The sequence below is a fragment of the Camellia sinensis genome, chromosome 6 (genome assembly GCF_055761805.1).
Source record: "Camellia sinensis isolate YWXY chromosome 6, ASM5576180v1, whole genome shotgun sequence".
Taxonomy (NCBI): Eukaryota; Viridiplantae; Streptophyta; class Magnoliopsida; order Ericales; family Theaceae; genus Camellia; species Camellia sinensis.
In genome coordinates this window covers 156,807,030-156,823,798 of record NC_138966.1, presented here as the reverse complement: position 1 = coordinate 156,823,798, position 16,769 = coordinate 156,807,030, and positions in this window count along the sequence as shown.

The window sequence follows — 16,769 nt, the reverse complement described above, 5'->3', positions numbered from 1 at the left end:
TAAAACACTTCTAAATTGAATTTTTCAATAAAAATCCCTATTAAAATGTATAACTAATTCTTTATTATATGAGTTATCCGTATACATCTCATATTATACAAATTTAACACTAACCCGATCTATTTTAATATTTATATTATCAAATTATATCATATACATATTCATATTATGAAATAGGCAATACTAACCTACTAATTTTATATAAAATTCAAATCGTAGTGTCATATCATATCACAAATTTTCACACCTAAAGCAAGGTGGCACGCTATGAAGGACTCTTAGTCGGCAAACAAAATTGATATTCTCACAAGAAATCATATATTAAAAAAAAAAAAAAATGAGTTGTAAAATTCCAATGTGTTAATGCATGTCTTATTTATCCTTTACTTCATTATATTTTTAAGGACAAATTACAACACTCCTTCGAGATTTGATTAAAATATAAATTTCTCTTGAATTTTAGGAAATTACAAATTACCTCTTGAAGTTTATATTTGTATAATAAGTGAGGCGGTAATTTGTTATGCAAATATAAACCTCATGAGGTAATTTGTTATGCAAATATAAACTTCAGGAGAGGAAATGTAATTTCTCAAACCTCAGTAAGAAATTCATATTTTAGTCAAATCTCGAGGGGTTGTTGGTAATTTGCCCTATTTTTAATCTTTTTGAGAAAAAAATCTGTCAACTTTCACTAAAGAAGATGCGTGATTAAGTTGTTTAATTTTAGTTGAAATGGCCACTTTTTAACTATTTAAGTTTTTTTTAAAAAAATCATTTCATAATGACTTATTTAGCTGATAAAAGGAAAACAAATTTACATTAAAATTTTCACTAATAAAAAAAATTAAATATGTATTTGTCAAACCACATTTAAATCTTAATAGATAAATTATACTAATAGTCCCTATATTTTATCCCTTGTATCATTTTGGTCCCTATATTTTCAATTTACTCGATTTTTACCCTCAATTTTTAATTTTGTATCATTTTAGTCCAATTATTAACACTGGTTAAAATTGTTGACGAAAAACAAACACGTGAGATGCCCATTACCTTTTTTCAAGGGCAATATGGACATTTCACCGTTGTCTTCCTCTACTACCAAAATCATTCATAGCCAATTCCAACATCAGCACCATCCACCTTCACCACACCAAACCAGTGCCGTTCGCCATACAGACTACCAATCTGTTGAATAGATCGTCCTCATTTAGCTTCTAATTTTTTCTCTATTTCCTTAGTCCACCCGTCTGACTGGAGGAAGAGGGAGAGAGAGAGAGAATGAAGAGGCACATGAGGATTGTTGTTGTCGCTGTTGCTACTATTGAGGAATGAAACAGAGACCTTGCTACGGGTGGAGGAATGTGCATAAATCTAGCAATGATGAAACCTACACTGTGTGAGCAACGGAGTCGAATTGAACACATGGGGTCCTTATCTTCTGATTGCTATTGTGCTATGCACATGCCTTCTTTACCTCTCCATGAATTTATAGCCATTGATAGTAGTGACCACTTCTTCAATGTCATCTCTTCATCTCCCACCCACATTCCCTACTCTTTCCCTCATCCATTTTTCTACATCCCTTGTCTCACTCTCTTTCCCTATTTTGTTTACTCTTTTCTATTTTTGGGTTTTTTTTTTATTTGCGTCCAATAATGACGGATGGTGATTGGGTTATAGTGGAGAGACCTAGAATGAAAGACTTGTGGGAACTGAGCTTGGTTGAAGATGAGGCGTTGAGGCTTTTGGAAGTTAGGTTTGGTGGGCCAGCCAAGCACTGAATTGATGTTATCCGCATTGAAAGGAGAAGGTGCATAGATCTAGTAATGGAGAAACACATACCTTGTGAGCTCTGTAGATTGCAATTGCGATTGTCCAAGGACGTCGAACGAAAAAACATCAAAATCAACAACGTCGAATTGCAAAACCCTTATCTTTGTTTTTTTTTTTTTTTTTTTGATTTTGATTTTCACTTTCACTTTGATTTTGATTTTGATATGTGATTGGTGGTGTTGTTTGGTGGTTAGATGGTGGTGGTGATGTTTAGTAGTGGCGGTGGTGGAGTGGGTTGACGATAGACGGTGGAGAAGAGGGGCACAAGTGGGCATGGGTGTTGCAAAAATGTAATGGAGAAGGGTTAGGATTGAAATGTTTGTCTTGCCCCTACAAATTGATCACATGCTGTGCACATGATTATTTTCTATTAAAGCTTTTAACAGAAGCAATTGATTGGACCAAAATAAAACGAAATTAAAAATTAAGAGTCAAAATTAAGTAAATTAAAAATATAAGAACCGAAATAACATAAGTAATAAAATACAGGTGTTGGTGTAATTTGCCCAATCTTAATCTATTTGTATTTTTACTTTTCAATTGAATTAAGCTGCCCCGATATTGATAATCACGTGCCAAATTATTGTGCCTCAAATATTGAAAATGAGGTTGTTGTTATTATGATTTTTCCTCGAGTGATCATTTGATTTGGTTTAAAATTTGACTTTTTAAGTGATAAGGATTAGGGTGAGTTTTTTTTTTTTAATCAAAAAATTTAAAGTTGAACCCAATAAAAAATAAAAAAATTTAGTCAAAAAAACTAAGGTAACATTTGGTAGAGTTTTCTAAATATGATTTGAGAATAAGAGTTGTATTTTGAGTTTGTAAGTTTAGAATTATGATTTGAGTATGAAAAATTTGTTTGGTGAATGAGTTTTGAAAATAGTTTTGGATTGAGTAAGAAATTTTTGATGTGATATATGATATTTGATACAAAAGCTTACAACTTAATCAAACACACAATTTAAAATTCTATTCAAAACTCATAAATTTTTTTTAAAAATTCTGTTTTTTTTATTTAAAATAAAAAAAAATAGGTGCCAATTGTAAAAAAAAATAAAATAAAAAATATTACATTGTACCGATCAACTGGCCGGACATCCGAGAAGACGATCGGCCAGGCATCCGGAGAGACGACCGGTTAGCTTAAATTTTTCCTTCTTCAACAAATTTTCAAAAATAGATGTGAAATTAAGTTTTAAAAACGGTAATCAAACATCACGGGTAAATTAAGAAATAGGAATACATTTTCAAAACTCTTCTGAATAGAGCCTAAAAGAAGTTCGTTGATCTAATCATCTAAGGGACGCCTCAACATTTCAATGCAACATTTATCCTTTACTTGAAGCAAATTAGTGAATTTTTTTATAAGAAAAACTATTTTTATCTAAAAAATAATTTTCTTGTAAAATGTTTTCTAATTATGCTTTATTGCAATTTTAAAGTTAATGTGTTAATAATTGAGATAGTAATGATGATAGAGTGGGCTTGGTAGAAGTAATAATGGTGAGATGGCAACGAAAATAAAGTGTTGATGATAGTAATAATAGTGATATTAAGAATATATATTCAGAGATCAATAATATGCCTAATTCATCCAACTTAACTTAATATTTTTCAAATTTAAGATAAGTTTTTTTTTTTGCTTAAAAGACTTGGTTGAGTGCCATTTTGGAAAGACACCAAAAAGGCCACGTTTTTGGCTTGTGAAGAAAAACGTCAGCAGCCGAAAATGCCGGGACTTGCATTTGAAAAGTGACAAAAAAGTTACGTTGTGAAATTACCTAAATACCCTCCATGTTAACAAATTACTTAAAATTTCAAAATTTGGTAAGGGTATGGTAGTCATTTTATTTTGATTTGATGTCATAAATAAATATTAAATCAAAAATAAAAAAAAAATTCAGTTTTTTACTAACTTTCAAAATCACCTCAAAAAAAAATCAAAAAACTTGATAAAAAGTTAAAAGTCAACTTTTTACCAACTTTTCAAAACACTCCAGAGATTTTGAATCTGATTATTTTTTCTGATTAAATTTGGGATAAAAATATGCTAATTATATGTTTTAATTTTTAATTTTTGTTGCGTATGGTGAACATGTGACACGCGCCATATAAGGGGCGTGAGTGAAGCGACTGGAGAAACCGTTTGGGGGTAACCACACATGTGGATTGGTTGCCTTTTCCAATGTTTGCTGATCTCCACGTGTCACAACCCCATTGTATGTTACTTTATATCTGTCCATACACGTTTCACCACTAGAGGGTTGTACTCTCTCTGTCTGTCTCTCTCGCGCGCACAACACACACACCCTTCGTTTGAGGCTTTTTCATTATTTTAGTTTCCGGTTAAAAAATTTCGTTAAATTTTTTATTTTTTTAATTTTTATAAAATAAAAATAAAATAAAATAAATAAAATATAATTTTAATATAATATTTTATTTTATCAAATTATTATAATTTATTTTTTTGACTAAAATAACCTCAATCCAAATATTCATACCAAACATAGCCACAGAGAGGTCACGAGACTCATGACTTGACTATTCCTTGTTGAAAGAGAGTGTTTGCAGATTAGGCTTTTATGTGAATGAATAGCCATGTTTCGCCATTAAGGAAAACAACACCAAGGATCCTCTAGAGTGAAATTTCTCTAAAATTTCCTAAAGTGCTACAGTGTATGGTTGAGATTTATTGGCAAGTCACATCAGAAAAATTGATGTGACTTGTTAGTAAATCTCAACCATACACTGTAGCACTTTAGGAAACTTTAGGGAAAAATCACTCTAGAGGATCCTTGCTCGGAAAACAATCCCATGACCTTGAAATTTGGATCTATATTATTAGCCTTGTAGTCTTTTTTTTTTTTTTTTTTTAATTAATTTTTTGATCTCTATATATATATCCACAAAAAAAAATTATAATTGAAAAATATTTATTCGTACAATTTTTTATTCATAAATTCTTTTAAATAATGTGATAAGACAAAAGACAAATTAACGATTCATACTTTTACATTTTTTTTTTTCCTTTCAAAATTTTTCGGTCAACTTTATCACCTTATTCAAAAATTTGTGATAAAATCAATGATTCAGAATACTAATTTTGATATTCTAATGTAAGACTAATGACATGGCAAGAAAGAAAAAAAAAACATAAAATCAAAACATCACATCACATTAAATGAGACTTACTATTAACTTATTAAAATTGATTTTAGAGTTCAAGAAATAAAGTTACAAAATATTTTCCGTGAATTTAACCCTATTGATATACTTAGGCCTCGTTTGGGATGCTACCTTTTTAGTCAATTAGCCAAAAAGTTACTAAATTAGCCAATTAGCCAATTAGTCATACCAAAAAGTCAACAATTACGGCTTCTCTCTACTTTTTGCACAGCTTTTCGTAATTAGTCAAAAAGTCATCCCAAACATACAAGTTTTTTTTACCTACCTTTTTAGCCAATTAGCCAAAAAGTTACTAAATTAACCTGTTCCCAAACGAGGCCTTAGGGTTGGTTTGGCATAATCTATTTTAATTCATCTTTTTATCTTTTTTATGTCACATCAATCGATATCTCCTCTTTATTTTTCTACACATCATTTTATAAAAAATCAAAAAAATACATGTAGACATCCAAAACCACCCCTTATTATTGCAATGACCATCTAAGGCTGTTCTTTTTCATGCAAAAGTGGTCACACGAGTGCAGTTTTGCTTGAAAGGTAGGCAACTAGCTAAGCCAGCTAGGCATGGATGTGTCTCATTTTTGGTTGTTGAGAAAAGTAACAAAAACAATTTAAAAAAAAAGTGTAAAAATCTTTCGGAAGAGACACCCATGCCATGCCATAGCAACTCAACTGTGAAGCTAATATTGTTGGGAAGCTTTACAATATAGAAGAAAAACTTTGTAAAAAATAGGAAGTTTAGATTCGAGGCTTGATAGATTGCTTTTGGTTTCATTTAATTGGAGTTTGCTAATAGATTCGCATAAAATCTACTATAAGATATGAAACTCGAAATTATACAAATTAATAATTCTAAAGAATTTTTAGAATTTTCATGTGTTAATATTAAAACTGAATTAAGAATAAATAAAATAAAGAGAATGAGAGATGATTCCAATACGGGAGAGAAAGCTATAATTTATTAAATTTGTAAAGGTAATTATGAAAAATCATAACTTTTCATTTGAATGGAAATTAATGACAATTAAAGCTAATTGTCATGTCTATTTTTGGTTAGAAATATTTGTTGATAGTTTATCAACTAATTAATTGTTTATGGCAATTATCAATAATGAGTTACTAGCGCCTTACGGCTTATACCATGCTTGCATGCGTGAGTGTGTAAAATTATCTTTCTTGTGTATTTTTACTAAAGATAACATATCAAATTGGCTCCCGCTTTTACGACGAAAGAAAGCTTTAAAAACTTTATATTTAGTGCAACATTTTCTATAAAAGAGATGGTTTCTATTTTATTTTATTTTATTGTACTTTCTTCATTACAACTTATACCATGTATACAACACATTTCAATGTAGGGAAAAAAAGTTAATTTTCCATATAAGAGATGGTTTCTATTTTATTTTATTTTATTATACTTTCTTCATTACAACTTATACCATATATACAACACATTTCAATGTAGGGAAAAAAAGTTAATTTTCCATAGAAGAGATGGTTTCTATTTTATTTTATTTTATTATACTTTCTTCATTACAACTTATACCATATATACAACACATTTCAATGTAGGAAAAAAAAGTTAGTTGGCATTCTTTTGGCTATGATGCGATGTTTGAATTTATATTTTGTGAGGAAAAATTGGATTACAAAAGTGTTGTTGTAACGAGGTTGATGAGCATGATATCCAATGATATTTGTGTTGCCTGCAGCTGCAAAAGAGAGTGAGCAATACCTGCTGGAATGAACTATTAGAGGTCACTCGAATACAATTCCATTTCGAAAAACATTTGTCAAATAAGTAATCCCTATTGCATGGACATTCTAGATGTTCTACACCTGAGTTTCATCCACCAAAGCGAGCTGATTGTCCAAGCCAAAATTACCTCTTACAACAACATAATGTGATTGAAATAATGATCCTACAACATTGTATCCTAATTTTAATGACTCGCTAATTATAACTTGAAGTTACAATTCAATTTGATCATTATCATGACTTCACATTACGTCATAAATAAAAAGACCTTGAAGGTGAACAATTAATTATTGTTAAATGGGTATTGACGTGATAATATTACAAAATAATTTTAATTATTAATTTGTCTGAATCCAATATATATCACATATGATCCACACAAATTAATAGTAAAAATTATTTTGTAGCATTGTGAAAGAGGCATGCAATAATTTTTTCTCAAAGGTGAAGCAAACACGAAATCCTCAATAGCCTTGAACATCTAACGTGTCAGCACAGTAGTGAGCCAGAAATCTCTAGTTTGGGTACTAGATTAGTAGGGTGGTAGATATGGTCCTTAATGTTGTTGGGAAAGTTAAAACCAACAACCAAAAGACAGATTCTTTAAAGACTTTTGCTATGGCTCATCAAACCTCGTATGTAGAAGTCACGAAATAATGTGTGTGATTGGTTTGTGTTTGTAGAGTGATTTTTGACATAAAAAGTATGAACAATTGTTTAGTTTGTTTTTTTTAGAAATAGTTTTGAAAAATTATTTTAGGGAGAGAGTTTAAAAAAAAATAATTGATTTGATGTGTATGAGAGAGAGAGTAATTTTGAAAAGTAGATAACCAACAAAATTTTGAAATTTTTTTTGAAAAAATTTATTTATTTTGATTATTCTTGAAAATTTATTTGTAGAAATTTTTTTCCAAAAATATTTCTGAAAAACAAACCAAACAAGGCCCATGAAATCCTCCAAATTGACAAGACATGAAACCTTTTTCTTAAATAAGCTATGTGTTGTGTTGGAGAATTGAATGTTTTCTTTTGTTCTTTAGTTACATTAATGTTTTGTTTCTTTTCTTCAACACCATGTGTGTAGTGCTTTCAACTGCATATTATTATTGGACTTTCACATTTGGGTATTATTTTTTCGTCAGAATGCAGTTTATAAGTCCTCCAAGAGGGCTGGGTGATCCAGTTCAGGCTTGTGAGCTCACCCTGACTTTACTTTGATCCGTTAATGATCATTTGCATATAAAAAAAATTGCAATCAGTTGACTCAATCACAATTATCTTTAAACAAAATTAACGATTTGTTTTTAAAATTGTACTTACTATTTATTTTGTTTAAATGCAATAAAATCATGTGATTGTAATTATAGAAAACAAAGATATACTATAATATATGTTCTGCTAAAATAGTATAGTGCTATTTTCCATACTAAATTTGATATAGAATATAATAATGTTATTTTATACTACCCTTGACCAATTGTCTTTTAAAAATAAAATAAAAATTACACCTATGTTATTACAATTTAAGTTTAAGGGAAAATTACTATTTGGGATAGTTTTTGAAAAATTATTACAGTGAAAATTTTTATAATTTTAATTATTAATATTTATAAAATTTATCATTTTTTTGTAAATATTTTCTTCTAACAATATTGATGTATAATTCTCCTTAAGTTTAATTTATCACTAATTATTGAGAGAGCAATTTTTGGGAAAAACTGGGTCGAGCTGCGAGTTGGGCTTTAAGGCTCAGAAAAGCGAAGGACTAAGTAAAAAAGGCCGTAATGGTTACTCCGGCCTAGGAGAGACAGAGTTACTCCGGCCCAAAGGAGGTGGAATTACTTCGGCTTACGAAGTAATAGAGTTACTTCGGCTAGAGGATTGTAAAGTATTTCGGTTTGGGGAGCAACTTGGAGTTAGACCGGCCTTAGAGGCATACCGGTTTGAGAGTTATGCCGGTCGAGTCAGTGGTTCGGTCCGAACGTACCACGGTTCAGGTATTAGAGAACCGAGATATGATAGCATGAAGAAGAACCGAACAACTGTTAGTACGGCCTACTTGGTGGCTCGGCATAGCCATTTTTACTTCGGTCAAATAGAAGTTCGGCCATAAAGAGAACCATCCCACTTGGTTTAAGCAGTGGGGGAGGGTGTGAAAGGATAAGCATTATCCTCAGGAGAATGAATCCTAGAAGGACTCTGCATGGAGAAATACAAGTCCTACTAGGATTGTGCCATATGAAACTTATAAAAGCTCACAAGCATCACCTTGGAGGAGGTAATTGAACACAATCTTTCTGAGAACTTAGAGCTTTGTCTATTTGTCAAGTTTTCTGACTTAGGCATCGGAGAGGTTTCCGGCACACACCCGCCGGCTAGCTCACGTTTGTGTTTTCAGGTGACAAAGCGACGTCGTACGGAGGAGCGTGGACTTGGTCAACAGGATTATACGAGGAGAATTATTTCCTCCCCGTACAATTGGCGCCGTCTGTGGGAAGAACAGACAAGAACAAAAACCTCTTGACTAAGCTTCTCCTTTTCTCATTCAATGGCACACATTGAAGACTTGCCGCAGTCCGCCGTCGACGGACAAACTCCAGAAGGGGGCGCAAGGCGTGAAGGATTACCTACCGTCCCTCCCATGGCGGACTTGGAGCCCCAACAACATAATTCCAGGAGGAGTGGCAGGGGAAGGCGGAATGGCAGCCCTCGTCACTCTCAAAGTCCCGACAGGCAAAGGAGGAGGATTGATCCTCAAGCCCTGGAAGATCGCGTAAAGGAACAGGATGAACTAATTCGAAGGATGGCGGCGGACATGGAGACTTTAAAACGCCAGATGAAGACTAAAGATGTGGCGACAGGAGAGGGGCGCAAGCATAAAACTCCCCCTCGCCACTCAGAGAATCGTAGTAGGAATACTACGCCCTCCCAAGGAGAGAGCAGAAGCCTCAGGACAGGCGACACTCACTCCTTATCTTCAAGAACTCGTCACTCCAGGTCTGAGAGGACGAGATCCGAAAGATCATACACTGAAGGAAGCACGTATTGGCCTTCACATTCACACCAAACCAGATCCAGACAAACCGAGCTACCCAGGTCATCCGACTTACGAACCGTGCTAGAAGAAAAAGCACGATGCAAGGAGGATGCCAGGGCAAGGGATCCACACCGAGTTTCGGCCTTACAACGGTTGGCTCCTCGGACGCACGGAAGCGTCGAGGTTGGAATGCCAATACCACGACCGGCCTACGAACCAACGGACAAGGCATTGGCAAGACTACAGACTTCGCCGTTTGTCCCAGCGATCGAAAACGCTCCCCTACCATCAGGCTTCCTTCAGCCGAAGTTCAATACATATGAAGGGAAGACGGATCCGTATTCACACTTGAGCCACTTTCGCCAAGTCATGGCCGTGTACAGGCGAAACGAGGCCTTAATGTGCATACTTTTCCCATCAAGTCTAGGCGACCTGGGCTTGACTTGGTTCGAAAAGCTCCCAGAGGGTAGCATAGCCTTCTGGGCCCAATTGGCAGAAGCGTTCGTAACAAGGTTTCGGACAAATACTAAGACACCGGTGGAGATAGACCAGTTACTCTCCATCGACATGGGTGAAAAAGAGACCCTCAGATCTTACAACAGTCGCTACTGGGAAACATTCAACCAGATTGGAGACTGCCCCACCAATCTAGCCATTGCGCAATATAAAAGAGGCCTCCCAGTAGGAAACCGATTAAGGGACTCGATCACCATGACGCCACCCCTCACCATGGAGGCCCTGATGGAAAGAGTGCATCAGCACATCAGGGTAGAAGAGGATGGCGCGCATGCTAAAGCAAGATCAAGCACGACCGCAGCACCGGAAAGGAAAACCCCTGCCAAGGTCAACACGGTTGACCGAAGTAACAAGAACGGACGTGGCAGACGAGATAACGGAGAAGACCCAGACAAAAGATGGTTGAGAATCCGCACTGCCATAACAACGGTGTTCAAAAAACCAATATATCGGATTCTGAGCGAAATCAAAGACAAGCCTTTTGTCAAGTGGCCAGCCAAGCTTGGGGAAGCTCAGAAGAATTACGACGACAGATCACGGTGCACCTTCCACAAAGAAAAGGGGCACCGAACTGAGAATTGCACGCCACTGAGGCAGCATTTGGAAGAATTGGTGGCAGCAGGCCACTTGGACGAATACATTGAAGGAGGAGCGCAACCGGCCCCCCAAGATCATAATGACCAACCCAACAGAATGCCAAACGATGCACCACCACAAGGCATTATCAATGTAATTCATGGAGTTTTTGAACCTGAGCGCGTATGCGAGCTTAGAGGTTCAATCAAGAAGGCTGAACACTTTAGGGAAGTATTAAGTGCCCAACCCGCCATCAAGAAGGGGAGGACAGAGGCAACAAACGTCATGTCCTTTTCGGATAAGGACTTGGAACAAATTTACTGCCCCCATAATGATGCCCTGGTTGTCACTCTCCGAGTCAAGGATTTTGACGTCAAGCGGATTCTGATTGACCAGGGTAGTTCATGTGAGATCATGTATTACGACACATTCAAACAACTAAAGCTGCAAGACAAAGACTTGGCACCTGCAGTTTCTCCCTTGATTGGATTCAACTCCATGCCAGAGTGGCCTGTCGGCAAAATAATCCTTCCAGTCAGAGCTGGAAGTGTATCAAAACAGGTGGAGTTCTGGGTATTGAAGGTCCCCTCCACCTACAACATCATCCTGGGCAGAACATGGCTGCATGCCATGCGTTCGGTGGCCTCATCATACCATCAGGTAATGCGGTTCCCCAATGACGCCGGTATAATTGAAGAAGTCTACGGCGATCAGATCATGTCAAAACAGTGCTTCGCCACAGCAAATGGAAGCTGAGCTGCCAAAGGATACGTTCATTCGGTGGAAGAACCAGAGAGTAATGAACTATTCGCTGACGTCGGCAAAGAGGCTGATCAGAAAGCGGTGGAAGACTTGGTGGAAGTAAAAATAGATGAGAAGAACCCGGATAAGTTCTTCTTGCTTGGCTCATCATTGTCCAGCGCTGAGAGATTAGAGGTCTTAGAATTCTTGACCTCTAATATCGAAGTGTTTGCCTGGACACCTTACGACATGCCAAGCATTGATCCAAACTTCATCAGTCACCAACTCAATGTCCACCCATCCGCCAGACCAGTCATTCAACGCACACGCAGATCGGCACTCCACCATGCCGAAATAGTGGCAGAAGAGGTGGGCAACCTGCTGGAGGCAGGAGCAATAAGGGAAGTGCACTACCCAAAATGGATCTCCAACACCGTCGTAGTGCCAAAAAAGAATGGTAAATGGCGCGTCTGCGTCGACTACAAAACAGTCAACAAGGCATGCCCGAAAGATAGCTTCCCTCTACCAAGGATAGATTAACTGGTGGACCTAACGACAGGACATAACCGACTTAGCTTTTTGGATGCATACAGAGGCTACCATCAGATCGCCATGCATGAGCCAGACCAGGAGGTCACATCCTTCACAACACCAAGGGGGTTATATTGCTACAAGGTCATGCCCTTTGGCCTAAAGAACGCAGGGGCGACATTCCAAAGGATGGTCACCAAGATGTTTGAACCATTGTTAGGCAGAACAATGGAGGCTTACATCGACGACATGGTGGTCAAAAGCAAGGATGAGAATGACCATCTGAAAGACTTAGGCGAGATGTTCCAGATCCTGAAGAAACACAAGCTACGCCTCAATGCGTCCAAATGCGCATTCGGAGTTGGATCTGGCAAATTCTTGGGCTTCCTGGTGACCAACCGAGGTATAGAAGCAGACCCCTCTCAGATCAAAGCAATCCAGGAGTTGGAGAGACCAAACTCAGTCAAAGAAGTGCAGCATCTCACTGGTATGGCGGCTGCGCTAAACCGGTTCATAAGTAGGTCGTCAGACAGACTACGACCATTCTTCCAAGCTTTAAAAGCCAAGTTTGAGTGGGATGAAGAATGCGACCGAGCTCTGGAAAGCTTGAAGGAGTACATGTCTTCCCCACCACTACTTGTAACTCCAGTTCCTGGTGAAGAACTCTTTTTATACCTGGCAGTTTCTCAGCACGCAGTTAGCGCAGTGTTGGTTCGTGCAGAAGGAATACAACACCTGCCCATCTTTTATGTAAGCAAGACATTGTTGGGAGTCGAAACAAGGTACTTGCCCTTAGAGAAGCTAGCGTTAGCGTTAATGATGGCATCCAGAAAGTTGGCGCATTACTTTCACGCCCACACCATAGTCGTCCTTACAGCCTTTCCATTAAAAGCTCTGTTTGAAAGGGCGAACTTCAGTGGGCGAATTTTGAAATGGGCAGTAGAGTTGGGACAATTCGACATCAAGTTCCAACCCAAGACCGCAATAAAAGCTCAATCTTTGGCAGACTTCATCGCAGAGTTTACTCCTGGAAGTCATCATATCTGCCCAGTCGACCTGACTGACTCAACCGAACTAGGGACGGAAGTTGACGCCGGAATAGCGCAAACCCTAGTGGAAGGTAGTCCATCAACCGAACTAGGGACGGAAGTTGACGTCGGAATAGCGCAACCCCTAGTGAAAGGTAGTCCATCAAGCACAAAGGCAGACCACATTAAGGACCACAAGGAAGAGACGAACAAAGGCTCACCAGCAGTTCAAACAGAGGACGAAGGGCAGACAACCAGTATGGACTTTGATGAAAACACCATCCTTGACCCCACGACATCGTCTGACCCTTCCACCTGCTGGAAACTATTCGTTGGAGAGATGTGGAAGCTCTTTGTGGATGGAGCATCCAACCGACATGGTGCAGGGCTTGGCATAGTCCTCATCTCTCCAGACGGCCTGGTTATAGAGCAAGCAGTCAACCTTGGCTTCCCAGCATCCAACAATGAAGCGGAGTATGAGGCGCTTCTCGCAGGACTCAAGTCGGCACACTTCATGAAAGCAACCGAACTAATGGTATACAGTGACTCACTGCTCGTGGTAAACCAAATTTCTGGCGAATACGAAGCAAAGGATGACAGAATGGCCAAGTACCAAGAGCTAGTCAGAACGGAGATCAAGAAGTTTGATGTGGTAAGGATAGAACAAATTGGCAGGGAGGAAAACAGCCGAGCGGACGAACTAGCAGGCCTTGCCTCAATGGCAGATACATCAATCCCTCATCCATTACTCGTCGACTTCTTACCAAAACCAAGCATAGAAGACCCCGAAGCAGAAGAAGTGTATTGCGCAGAATTAGGCCCTTCTTGGATGGATCCCATCATCCTGTTCCTAAAAGACGGCATCCTACCAAAAGAGAAAAAAGAAGCCAACAGAATAAAGGCAAAATCGCAGCGATTTTGGCTATCTCCATCTTTGGCATTATATAAGAAGTCGTTCTCTGGGCCTTACCTCAAGTGCGTTCATCCCAGCAAAGTAGAAGCATTCCTGTTTGAAATACACGAAGGGGTATGTGGAAGTCATCAAGGGGGATGGTCGCTCGCCTACAGAGCTATTTCACAAGGATATTGGTGGCCCTATATGCAAGCAGACTCAGAAAAATATGTGAAGAAGTGTGAAAAATGCCAGAAATTCGCGCACCAAATACATCAACCAGCAAGAGAACTCCTACCTTTAACTAGCCCATGGCCTTTCGCAATGTGGGGCTTAGACATAGTAGGACCACTTCCAACAGCACCCGGAGGCAGAAAATTCTTTCTCGCAGCAACAGACTACTTCACAAAATGGGTGGAAGCAGAAGCATTGGCATCAATCAAAGAAAAAGATGTGAAGAAGTTCGTTTGGCAAAATATTATCACTCGGTTTGGCATACCAAAAGCACTGATCTCAGACAATGGAACTCAGTTCGACGGCAGAATCTTCAGAAGCTTTTGTGAAGAATACAAGATAGAGTTCTACAATTCCACACCGGCGTATCCTCAAGCAAATGGGCAGGCTGAAGCATCAAATAAAGTCGTCTTGGATGGACTAAAGAAAAGGCTAGAGAAAGCAAAAGGCAAGTGGGCGGATGAACTTCCTCATGTTTTATGGGCCTACCGCACCACACCTCGGCGATCAACAGGAGAAACACCATTCTCCTTAGCATATGGAATGGAAGCGGTGATCCCACTAGAAGTTGGCCTCCCCACAATTCGAAGCGAAAATTTTGATCCAGACTTAAATGGAGAAGCCATAGCCTTAGAACTCAACCTTGCAGAAGAAAGAAGAGAAAGAGCTTTGGTCCACATCGCCGCATACCAACGAGAGTTAATCAAAAAATACAGCAAAAAGGTTCATCCAAGACAATTCAAAATTGGCGATTGGGTACTGCGCAAAGTAATGGGAAACACCTTGGTCCCAGGAGACGGCAAGTTAGGCCCCAATTGGGAAGGTCCCTATAAGGTGGTTGGGTTAGCCGGCAAAGGGGCATACCACCTAGAAGACAAGGATGGCAAGGCAATCCCTAGGCCATGGAATACGGCCAATCTCAAGTTATTTTACTTTTAGCTCTTCTTTTTTCAAACATGTAATTTTCTCTTCCTTCAATAAAATGAGAAATTCTTTTTGGCACAAATTATTCTTTGTAAAAGTTAGCTTTAGAGACTAAGTTTATTGCAAGCATTCTATTCCAAGTTAGCTGGAAAAACTAACTCAGAGGTTGGCTGGATTTAACCAACATCCTTCCTAAGCCCAGGATAAGGATCTAGGCTGCAGGACATTTGGTCGGAATAACCAAATACTATAAGTTAGCTGGAAAAACTAACTTCAATGGTTGGCTGGAATAAACCAACACTTGTTACTCTTCAGCTGAAGTAAGGGTATGGCTGAAGAGTGGTTGGCTGGAATAAACCAACTCTTGTTACTCTTCAGCCGAAGTAAGTGTATGGCTGAAGAGTGGTTGGCTGGAATAAACCAACTCTTGTTACTCTTCAGCCGAAGTAAGTGTACGGCTGAAGAGTGGTTGGCTGGAATAAACCAACTCTTGATACTCTTCAGCCGAAGTAAGTGCAAGACTGAAGAGTGGTTGGCTGGAATAAACCAACTCTTGTTACTCCTCAGCCGAAGTAAGTGCATGGCTGAAGAGTGGTTGGCTGGAATAAACCAACTCTTGATACTCTTCAGCCGAAGTAAGTGCAAGACTGAAGAGTGGTTGGCTGGAATAAACCAACTCTTGTTACTCTTCAGCCGAAGTAAGTGCAAGGCTGAAGAGTGGTTGGCTGGAATAAACCAACTCTTGTTACTCTTCAGCCGAAGTAAGTGCAAGGCTGAAGAGTGGTTGGCTGGAATAAACCAACTCTTGTTACTCTTTAGCCGAAGTAAGTGCAAGGCTGAAGAGTGGTTGGCTGGATTAAACCAACACTTAGTACTCCTCAGCCGAAGTAATTATATCGACTAAAGAGTGGTTGGCTGGTAAGTATAGTTTAACCAACCAAAAACCGAAATAACACTTGGAGTAATAGAAGACAGTACAAATGCAAGCATACACACAATAACCGGAATAAGAGATGAAATTTTTCATTGCAAGAGAAGTCATTACAAGGGGGCTTAGTTCGGTTACAAAGAAAAGAGTACAAATTTAAGAGAAAAGTTCATCTATCTCGGCATCAAAGGCAGCATCAGTGTCAGCTGGAAGACCGGTTTCTGGCGGCAGGACTCCTTCAGTCACAACAGTGGTATCGACCGGAGCCACAGTTTCATTTGGCTGTTCAATAGTCAGATCTTCCACTCTGGACTCGGGCCGATCTATCTGATCCACATTCACAACCGAAGTATCCCCAGGGGCAGAGTCTTCATCAGAATCTTCATCATCTGAGCCCTCAAGGAACTGCTGTTGCATGGCCGTGGCATATTCCATCAAGGAGTTAGGTATGAAATAGGCTGGAGGGTTGAAAACCTCGGTCTGAGGATCATGACCGAGCTTCTCAACGGCTCCCCTCCAGCCGCACTTAAAGAAAAGATCCTTGGCAGCATTACATTGTTGGGCGTAAGCGTCCT